Source organism: Protopterus annectens, chromosome 6.part0 (assembly GCF_019279795.1).
Source record: "Protopterus annectens isolate FY-2018-M chromosome 6.part0, PAN1.0, whole genome shotgun sequence".
Lineage (NCBI taxonomy): Eukaryota > Metazoa > Chordata > Ceratodontiformes > Protopteridae > Protopterus > Protopterus annectens.
This window is the reverse complement of record NC_056737.1, coordinates 97,439,875-97,450,387: the sequence shown is the minus strand read 5'-3', so window position 1 is coordinate 97,450,387 and position 10,513 is coordinate 97,439,875. Positions and strand designations below refer to the sequence as shown.

At 39.1% G+C, this 10,513-nt stretch overlaps 1 protein-coding gene across 1 annotated transcript in view; it reads right to left on the bottom strand.

Moving 5' to 3' along the window:
• Positions 1-10,513, bottom strand: part of LOC122803773 (steroid hormone receptor ERR2-like) — a 383,659-nt gene that overhangs the window by 45,142 nt on the left and 328,004 nt on the right. The gene's annotated exons all lie outside the window — the stretch shown is intronic.

Sequence of the window (10,513 nt, the reverse complement as noted above, 5' to 3'; positions counted from 1 at the left end):
GGGTGAAGCCCTCCATATTAAATACTGTTATAAGTTTTTTTTTTTTTTTTTTTTTTTTTTTTTTGTGGAACAGCGATTTTTTTCCCCTGGGAAAAAAATTGCGCTTCTGAGTGCTCGCCATTTTCAGCATTCGCTGAACTAGGGTCAGTGAATAAGCGTTCGCTTTTTTAAGCGTTCGCTTATTTAATATAGACCCAACAGAACAGTAAATATTAACATTTTAAAAATTATAGTTTTGGCAACAGGCATAAAAAAATTATTGTCTTGTCATCAGAGATAAGGAACATGCATCATTCAGAACAGTATTTAAGTAATATGCTTATAGAGAATAGTAAAATACAAGAGAGTTTAGATAATGAATAGCTGGGAGGGTGGGTAATTGTTAGGTTTGGAAGAATGTTTATGGATGGCGAATACAGTGGCAAGTCAACTGACATTGCAAGTATTCTTTGGTGGCTGCTGTGACACCCATGCACTGGCCCAGTAATCAAGGAGCCTCAATCCTCACCACTAACACCAGTGAGGGGCGTGCACATTGGGAAGGAAAACAAGTACACACACAGTAAAGTACAATTTCTCTTAAGAGCACATAGAGATCACAGTCAGTCTGGGGCTGGTTTCTCCCTTTCTCTCCAGAATCTTATTAAGATTCCCCACTGGCACAGCTATAGAGTGGAGCCATTAGCCAGGGTTCCAAGCCAAGTCCTCCCAGCACTCCCTCTGTCCAACCAGTGCTTCATGTCCCTGCCCAGTTAGCTGACACACACACACACACACACACACACACACACACACACACACACACACACACACACTTTGAGATATGATTGATCTACAAACACACAGACCCTCCTGGGGAAGGCTGGCACAGGTTCACTAGGATCCCCCTTCTGCCTAGGCTATAAGGTAGTAATCCACTGCCACCAGAACCCCTACTTATCAGCTACTATAAGGCCCTTCCCAAAGAGTGACCAATTTCCCTGTGTAATAATACTGTTATCCAATTAGTAATTGTGACCAGAACGTTTAAGCCTATTGGAGTGGCTTAGTACAATATCACTAAATACATATCAGTACTCTAGAGCTTAAATTATCTCTACACAAAACAGCCACAGTTGAAAGGTTTAAAAATATTTAATAATAAATAAAAACACAATACAAATCTCCTCAATTCAACACAGTGTGAGTCAAGAGTTCAGACACAGGAACTTTAAAACAATACTGTAGGACAGTCTGACATAAATATAGAAAACAGCTAGTCTAATCTATTTTCTAGCTATTTGTAAGAGAAACAATGTTCTAAATAACTTACATATACATACAGAGCAAAGGCAGAGTGCTGGTGATGTTGTCAGTTCTGAAGACAAATGCAAAAATGCTATCTCTTTCTCTCTGAGATCTCTTAAATTGATAATAAATTACTGCTGACTCATTTTAGATTACATCATTTGGACACTTCTCTGGTTCTCAGGCTACCAGAAACTCTAAATTTACATTTCTTAGTTTTCCTTAATAAGCTTGCATCTGGCCTGGAAGTCACAGCAATAAAATACATTATACATGTAGAACTCTGGTCTCAAAACAATAGAAGCAATTCCTTAGTCCAGACATCCTGTCTTCGAGCTTTGAGATCAAACACAGTTGTAATGTTTTACTTAACAGCTTTCTTCCAGCAGAGTGCACTGTGGTTACCTTCTTGAAGTTCAACATTTAACAGTTTTCTTACATTTAAGAGAATGAGCCTGTGGATTATATTACTATTTACAATGACATAGAATTATCTACAAAATTCTGTCTAGCTAGGCTGGCAGCCTTCACAGCTGCCTTAAATTGTTTAAGTTGCTTAAGGGTCCTAATTTCTAGTGAGAGCCTGTTCCAGGCCTTGGTGTGATTATACTATAGAGGTTGCACCCAAATTTAGTCTTGGGTTTGTAGATTAGTAGAAGGTCTTGAAGCTCCAGAGAGGTCTAGCAGCTGAATAGTGGGAGATGAGAGACGTAAGAGTAGGACAATAACAAGGTTGGTAAAGGATAGAGTGAATGATCTGGAGCTGAGAGAGAAGAAGCTGGTGAGGTAATTCAAGCCAATTTAGGTGTTTTAGTGAGAGACAGTGATGGGACTTATAAGTTTGATGGGCAGCGAATCTAGCAATTTTGTTGTAGGTGGATTCTAGTTTGGCTAGGAGTGCAGAGTTGAGACTAGTAAGAATTTGAGAGCTGTACAATAGACTGGGTAGGAGGTAAGCATAAAAGACAGAGTTACCCTAGCTTCACTGGTGAGAAGCTTTTTGTTACGGTAAAGGAGTCCTAGTTTCTGATGAGTTTTCCTGATGCAGCTATTGACATGTAAGTCAAACTTAAGTTAGTCATTGATAATGACGCCTAAGAGTTTTGTGCTAGAGTCCATCTTGATTGGAGTGTTATTAAGAGACAGTACTGAGAAGGTGGATTTAATTTGGTTAAGGGTTTTAGGAAGAAAATGTAATAGTTTACTTTTTTTTTAGGTTAAGGATAAGCTGGATTTTGGAGACACAGTTTTCTACTGGGTCGAAGGAAGTCTGTGTAGTAGAGATGAGTTCAGAGGGAGAGTCAGTAATAGTGATGACAGTAGACTAATCTGCGTATTGTACCAGAGATGACTGAGGGCAAGAAGAGTAGAGAAGATTAGTAAAGATGTTGAAAAGTAATAGACCAATGATAGAACCTTGAGGAAAACCCATTTTAACTGGGAGAGGAGGGGCGAGTGCAGAGTACTATTTCACTGCTTGAAGTCAGTCAGAGAGGCAGCTGGCAAACCATGCAATGGCAGCATGGGACAAGTTAAGGTTGGTCAGTTGGTGCAGAAGAAGAGGGGGAAAGATGGTGTCAAAAGCTTTTGGAATTCTAAGAACAGGTAGGAGATAAGTTTGTTGTCATCTCTAGCTAAGGAAGTGGTGTTAAGGAATGATAATAGGGCATTAGTAGTGCTATGTTTAAGTCAGAATCCATGTTGAGTGGGTGTGAGTAGATTTTCTTGGAGTAACTAGTACATGACTTGTTTATGTGTACATTTTTCAAGAATTTTAGAGAGAGGTGATAGGATGGCAATAGGTGTGAATTTGGTGATTTCAGAGGAGTTAGCTCCTTTGTGTATAGGTAAGGTGTAGAATTGTTTCCAGATGGAAGGAATGTTAGACTCACAGATGGAGTGGTTAATTAGGATAGAGACAGGGAGAGCAAGAGAGTTGGCTGCTAACTGAAGGAAAAGGGAGGAGATATTGTCAGATGATGCTGCTCATGGTTTTAGTTGGAAAGTAGAGATTTGATGTAGCTGGTAGGTAAAGGCTTGAGGGAAAATTTATTTGAGGAGTTTAAAGGAGCTGTTTCTGAGTGGTTTCAAATATTATTATAGGTGGAGGGGTTGGGGTTAGGGTTAAGTAGCTTGGATATGGAGTCAGTGAAATAGGTGTTGAAGATGGAGGCAGTTTCTTCAGGTGTCTTATCAGGGCATGGATTGGGGGAGCAAGGACTACCAGGGTGTAATATTTGATTTATCGAGTTCCAGAATTTTTTGGGATTAGATCTTAAGGCTGAGTGATGGTTATAGTAGAAGTCTTTCTTGTCTTTAATAATGTGTTTTTTGGTCAGATTTCTAAGTTCTTTATATTTTTGCTTGTCTACAGGGAGCTTTGTTTTTATCCATGTTTTCCATGCCCTGTCTCTATTTTTTATTAGGGTGTGGGTGGCATTAGATAGCCATGGATATATAGTAGACTTTATACGGACTGTACGGAGAGGAACAAGTGAGTTAAGAATGCTAAAGAAGGTGGGGTTAAAAGACTGGACTGCATCATCTAGGGGGAGTTGAGTAAGGAAATTCCAGTTCACTTCAGAGAGGAGGGATTTGAATGTTTCAGGGTGGAAGTTAGTTAGCTTGCAACATACTATACACCTATATGGTATTGCAAAGTGAGGAGTGAAGCTAAGCACTTTAACTGGGGACTGATCACTTAGGGAGTTTGATAGGGTTTCAGGGTTATGGTACTTGGAGGGGTTAGGGACTAGTATCTAGTCAATAAGAGTACTTGCTGCATGTGAGTTGTTGGTATGGGTGGGATCAGAGATAAGTTGTGTAAAGCCATACACATTAATGTGTAAGGGAGAATTTGGAGGACAGAGAGTTAACCAATTAACATTTATGTTTCCAAGAATGATGGTTTCATTGAGAATATGTTGACAGAAATATGAGTATGTTTTCCAGAAGAGGAATGTTATCTCCTGGTGGAATGTAGATGGCTACTATAGTGATGGTGGTATGGTTATTGAGTTTAAGGCTGGCTGTTAGTATTTCAGCAGGGGGAGAGGATGGGGCTAGGTTTCTTAAGACTTGAAAGAGTAAGGTGGTTGGAGTATACAATGGCAACCCCAACCCCCTTTTTATGTCGATCTAAGCAAAGTATACTATAGCCAGGAGGGAGAAAGTCTTGATCTAGGTATTACGGTTTTAGCCACATTTCTTTTAGGTCGATGACATCAGGGATGTGATAAGAAATCTAGGTGTGGAGTTCACTAACTTTGTTTAGGATACTTTTAGTATTTATTGAGTAGAAGGAGATATGTTTGTTTGGAGGGGTTGAGATGCCTAGGTTAGGGTAACTAGCATTATAGATGGAAGTGTGATGTGTGAGACCTGGATTCAGAAGGATGTCTCCTGCTAGAAGAATAATATTAGGGAGGTAGTAGAGTTTATATATGTATGGATTATAGGTATAGCATTTTGTATTATTTTTAGATGAAGAAGAGTGTGTGAGGAATTTTGATTTTAGGTAGCAGAATAATCATAGAAAGATAGATGAGAAAATAGCAAAAGATTGCTGAGGAGGTGAGGGATCAATATTATGGGGATTTTTTTGGGGACTTTATGAATGGGAGATAACTAGGTATTAAGTGAGGTGAGCGTGAGAAAGAGGAGTAATGGAAGTAATATCAGAGGAGAGATGGTTGAGGAAGTCATAGTTGGTATGGTGGAAGAGTGTTTAGGTTACAGTGATTAGAGGATGAGAAAACTTGCAGTAGGTATATATAGCAGGAGTGCATTTGAGTCTGTGTAGTTTTGGTTGATGTCTCCAGTAGGGGGAGTAGGTGATGTATAGGAGGCAGAAGGAGAAGTAGCAGCTTTCCAAGTTAGGTGTTTGTGAGGGGAGGGGTAAGGATTAGGATTTTTATGGAGAAACAGGAGGGGGAGGGGTAAAGGAAGTGGGAGGTCTAGATGGTTAGGTATAAAGGAAACAATATGGAGGGTGGGTGGGGAGAATAGTGAGCCTGAGCACAGCAAGGGCTAATGGAGCAGGGCTACACCTGAGGCATGAAATAGCTCAAGAAACAATCAGTAGGTATACACCAAAATTACAAAGGAGGGTAGTTTATCAGTCAGGTAATGCTACACAAAGAAATTGGGCAAGCTAAAAAACACAGAAGATGGTTATGTTAGGGGCAGTAGAGCTCAGGGCAGAAGGTTACAATAATTAGAGACTAGAGAGATTTCTTTGGACAGGAATGTAAGGCTTTAGAAAGGATAAACCTAAGAGGAGTAAGAGACCGGAAAGTGGTAGCTGCCATTCGTGGTAATGTGCTTACCTTGGCAGTTAATACAGAGCAGTACAGGCAGTTTGAATTAACTTATATTCACTTAGGAGTTGAGATAGGAGTACTGCATACTTTGTTTCTGGTCTTAGGTACTGGAAATCCTTTGGTGTTCAAGTTAGGATTTAAATTGCAGCAAGTACCGTCTTGGCTGAGCGTTATTCAGTGAAGCTGGCTGTGAGTAAAGGTTTGAGTAGAAAGCTGGGGAGCACACTATCATGATTCAGCGCCCGGTGAGGATGATTGTGGCTGGGTAGGGAAGGATTTCAAAAATCACCAACAGTCACAAACTATGACTAACTCTCTACAGATTATATAAGTCATATGTGCAACTTGACACATTGTTTCCTACCAAGGGTGATCTTTGTATATTATTTGCATCATTTTGCTCCTCTGTCTATGTGGGTTTTCAGTGGAGACACCAGGATCCTCCCACATCCAAAAAATAATGATAGTTAAAACAGCAATAGTTCAATTTGCTCCAAGATGTGTATGTGTGTATATGTGTGTATGCACATGCTTGTCTCTGTGCTGTGTATGGTCTATGCATGTTTGCCTTTATGAGCATGTAGCATCAATAGGTTGGTGGCAACCTAGGATTCATTTATGAGATATGCCTGTTTTTGCCATGACAGATTTTGATTTCTCACATCCTAGAGTTGGGCAAAAAATGTGCACTGAAAATGAATGGATGAAATATAACCATATTTAAATGTCCAAGTAATTCAAATATTTCAGTAAACTGCTATATATAAAATTGTTCTTTTTTTCCTTCTTGGCATTTTCAGTGCTGTGCCTAAATTATTCCACTTCACAAATTTAATTTTGGATTTCATTGGAATTAATTTCTTTAAGTCCTTAATATGATTTACAAAATATATTAATTAACTTTGTACTGAAGTATTGGTGCCCATATCTGCACTGCAAATGAAATTTTGTTCACTTGGACTCAGTCAGCAGAACCAAACAAATAAGACTGAGAGTGGTGTATGAGAACCCATGACTAGCCATCCATACAGAAGTCCCAACAAGATGACTCCATTCTACATTAGGGAGCAAAAAAATGCAAAAGTTAAACCAACTCTGATATACAGTAGCTGTTCCAAATTGTATCATTGTAGCATTGACAAGGCAAGGTGCTATTAACAGGTTCAGACTGAGCTGTCTACATGTAAGAGACATGAAAATAGCTTATTTCACAGCCAACATCAGCTAGCCTTCTGGGCTGATTGCAGAAGTACTATGCAGAAAAAAACTCTGCTAGTTGTAATGTATAAAACTTAACCTTAACCATGGGCCCACATGGCATGGCTTAAATTAAAAAAAGATGATAGATACTGACAGGGGGGATAATGATGGGGGTATGGAGAGGAGGAGGAGTTCTCTGCATCATTTCCTCAGCAAATCTAGGAGAAGCAGAAGACCTAGAGCAGAGGAGGAAGCCTTAGGGGGAGATTGGGGGGGTGGGGTTAAGTTGTGGCAGAAGTGGGACTACACACCAGCTCATTTTCATTGTATGTCTGCTCTAGGGAAAGTACAGAGTGTTACTTTGTTTAACATGTAAGGGTAGTTTATTCCAGAGAAGAGTTAAATGTTGGGTAAAGAATCTGTCCCTCTATCTAATTATTTTATATATTGGTGGAGTTTAAGTCCTTAGATCTAGTGTTTAGGGAGTATTGGTCATATGGAGATGTAAGGGATCTAATAGAGTAGGGTCTTAAGATGTCAGAATGCAAAACACAGATAACCACATAAGAGTCTATAGGAGAGAGAGAGAGCAAAGAGTCCAGACAGGGCTTTAAGATGTAATTCAATAAGGTTTTGTAAAAGTCTTGTCTTGCTGGGTAGGGCTACAGTAAAGATACATAGATTTCACTCGATTTTAAAAATCAGAATATTTTTGGAAATTGGTGAGAAAACCTGAATTATCAGATGTCTTGCTACATACAATTATAATGGCAGTAACATGAGCTGCAAATTAAAATATCTGGTGAAGTCACATGCCAGGGAATTTGAACATCGACACTTGCTCTTGGAATCTGCTTGAGTAGTTTGAGATGTGAAGTCTTTGGTGGTTTCAGTCTTTTATGATTTGAGGAGCACTGAATATCACAGATTCAGTTTTGCATGAGTTAGTTATAGTAGTTTGTCTGAAAACCAACCCAAAAGTCTGTCAACATCGTACAGTAGCAAGACAGGACTGGACTAGGGCAAAATTAAAGTGACTGTGGTCTGGTTTGGAGGCACAGGTGACCTGAGTTTAAATAGCAGCTCAAGTGCTTGAAGTGCCAGGTGAAGAGCCAGGTGAGGGAAGGTGAGAATGAGAGACCCCTGCAGACTAATCCAGCAGCTGTCAATCCATCCAGGGAGGGAAGGCAGAAACGAGAACAATGTGGAAGAAAAATACCCAGACAGTTCGTATTTAGATATGTTACCAATCCATGTAACTCCATAGGAATTGCAGAAGGAGTCATTACTGGGCACATTGCGGGTGCTCCAAAGAGCACTTTTGGCTGACATCAAAGATTGAAACAATACTCATTTGATGAGCTTTACTTGTACTTTGACTTAGGAATGGGGTCCATTCCTGTCATGGTATTAGAAACCCAAAAAGACTTGGAGAAATTAAAAACAGAAGGAACTTACAGTTCACAATCAGCAAAACTACTCCTGTGAAAGGAGATGCCTGCATGATAACAATACTGCAAAACCAAAGGTTGTAGGTTTGGCTATCCCAAAGTAGTGCAGGTCCTTACACTATCCACCAGGTGTTAAGGATAGAGCCATAAGGCAAATGCCTCTGCAGCTTATGCCTGTTACGATGCAGGCTGCTAATGGGGGGGAAGACATCATGTATCTCTGTGGCTGAGGACAGCAGCACAGTCTCCCTGGAGCCCAGGTCTTGGGGTAAAGCTAGACTGTCTTGCTGATGAGACAAGCATCCCTCTTCCCACAGCAAGCATGTAGAAGAATGGCACTGCTGCGGGTACAGTTCAGCCTCATGACTGCATGATGATGGACCCTAGACAGCTGTTGGACTAAGTCTGACTGAAGGAAGCTTGGTGGTTAGCAGGCATGATGTGAAAAAAATATCCTATAAAATTATCTTTGGGTAAGGATTAGATCATCAGCATAACATAGCATGCAGCAGTAACATCATACAAATCTAAGGTCACTTAAATTATGAAGAGTAAGATATAAGAGCAAGCCTTTGTTCTTCTCTTAAAAGGGAATACTTTTGACTTGACGACATATTTTGTATTTTTGTTGAGAATGGGAGGTTAATGCTTTCAAAAAACGTATTTAATTCAATAAAGACTGCACCAAAAAGAAGTCCAGTCATCCTGTTTTATGAACTGGGTTAACAAGTACCTGAAGGGCAATAATTGTGCTGAAGCTTACTCTAAAGCAATGTTACCAATAGCTGCAATATGAAATAACTAAACTGTTTCTATATAGCCTTTTCCATTATTTTGTCAGGAAGCAGAAGATGTGAGGCAGGCCTGAAAGACAAATCATATTTTCCTGGGTACCAGTGACTTGTAATTTTCCAGGTAAGCAGCTCACACAAGAAATAGGGGGATCCTAAGAGAAAGACTAGCACTGATACAGGTTTTAGTAGAATCCAGAACAGAAGCTGATGTTAAAAAGTGATAATTAGAGCATACAAAATATTGCATAATAACTATAAGAATCAATCAGAGCAGGTTAGAAAAGACTAGAAAAGGGAGACTGGATAAGCAATTTACAAAGAAGCAATGGGTGGATATATGAATGGCTCTCAAATATGCAAAGAAAGTCTAGGAGATTTAAGATTTTTTCTTGGAAGTGCTTGCATAGTTATTTTTTATACCACAAGCAGACTCCAAAAGTAACAAGCAGACTCCAAAGTATTTTTCCTCAGGTAGATTGCAAATGGTGGTGGTATGATGGGAAAGAAGGAGGTAATTGGGAACATATTTTTTTGTAATGAGTTGACAGACTTTAAAAATAAATTCCCAGCAGTCTACTGTCAGAAATGCTAGGTGAGCAAATTGGTGTAACTAAATAAATGATGTTTTTGAACTCTGATACAGACTTAGAATTCTATAGATATAGTCAGACCTTGCTGAGTAATTGTGGTGACTGCCAATTACTTGAAAATAGAACTCAAAGTCTAAACTAACTGCACTTGAAGAAGAGATAAAAGAAGTGGAAGATGGATCTTTAGAGAAAGGGCTAGGAGCAAATTACATAGAATTAAATGGGAATCATGGAAACAATACATGCAGAATAACGTTTTGGAGGAGGAATGAGGTTCGAGGGAAGGCAGGAATTTAATGAGCGATATAAAATTTGATTGAGAATCACTGTATATAAGATTATATTTGATGTATAAAGTTTGCAACTGAAAATATGTCAATATGGTTTGTTTTCATTTATATAAATGTATGACTGCTTGTGTCATAAGTGATAATTCAGTAAAGATGTTTCTTGTTTAAAAAAAAAAAAAGTAAACAGCTGACTGACCTGAATGGACAGAAAAGCTGTTGGGGGGAGTTAACCGCTAAATTTGAATGACTTAGTAAACTCTGTTATTCATGACAAAAAAGACATAACTGCCTGCAACAGAATACAGAAGACTGAGAACTGATCATTAAAAATGAGAAAAAAATATATCTGCAAGCACTTTATAGGGGGTGTGCTTGCCTCTCCCCCCCAATGTAAGACTGTGCATCCATAATCTGCAGTGCATGTATATACAATCTTATGGTCTCACTGTCTTGGAACTAGAGGGAGTACTTGGTTTTCCAGCTAAGTTAAGTACTCCCTTTATTCTGAGATAGTTTAATCTTGAAATAAGTATGTATAGTTTAGACAGTATGAGTGCACATCCCTGACATGGGATGTAT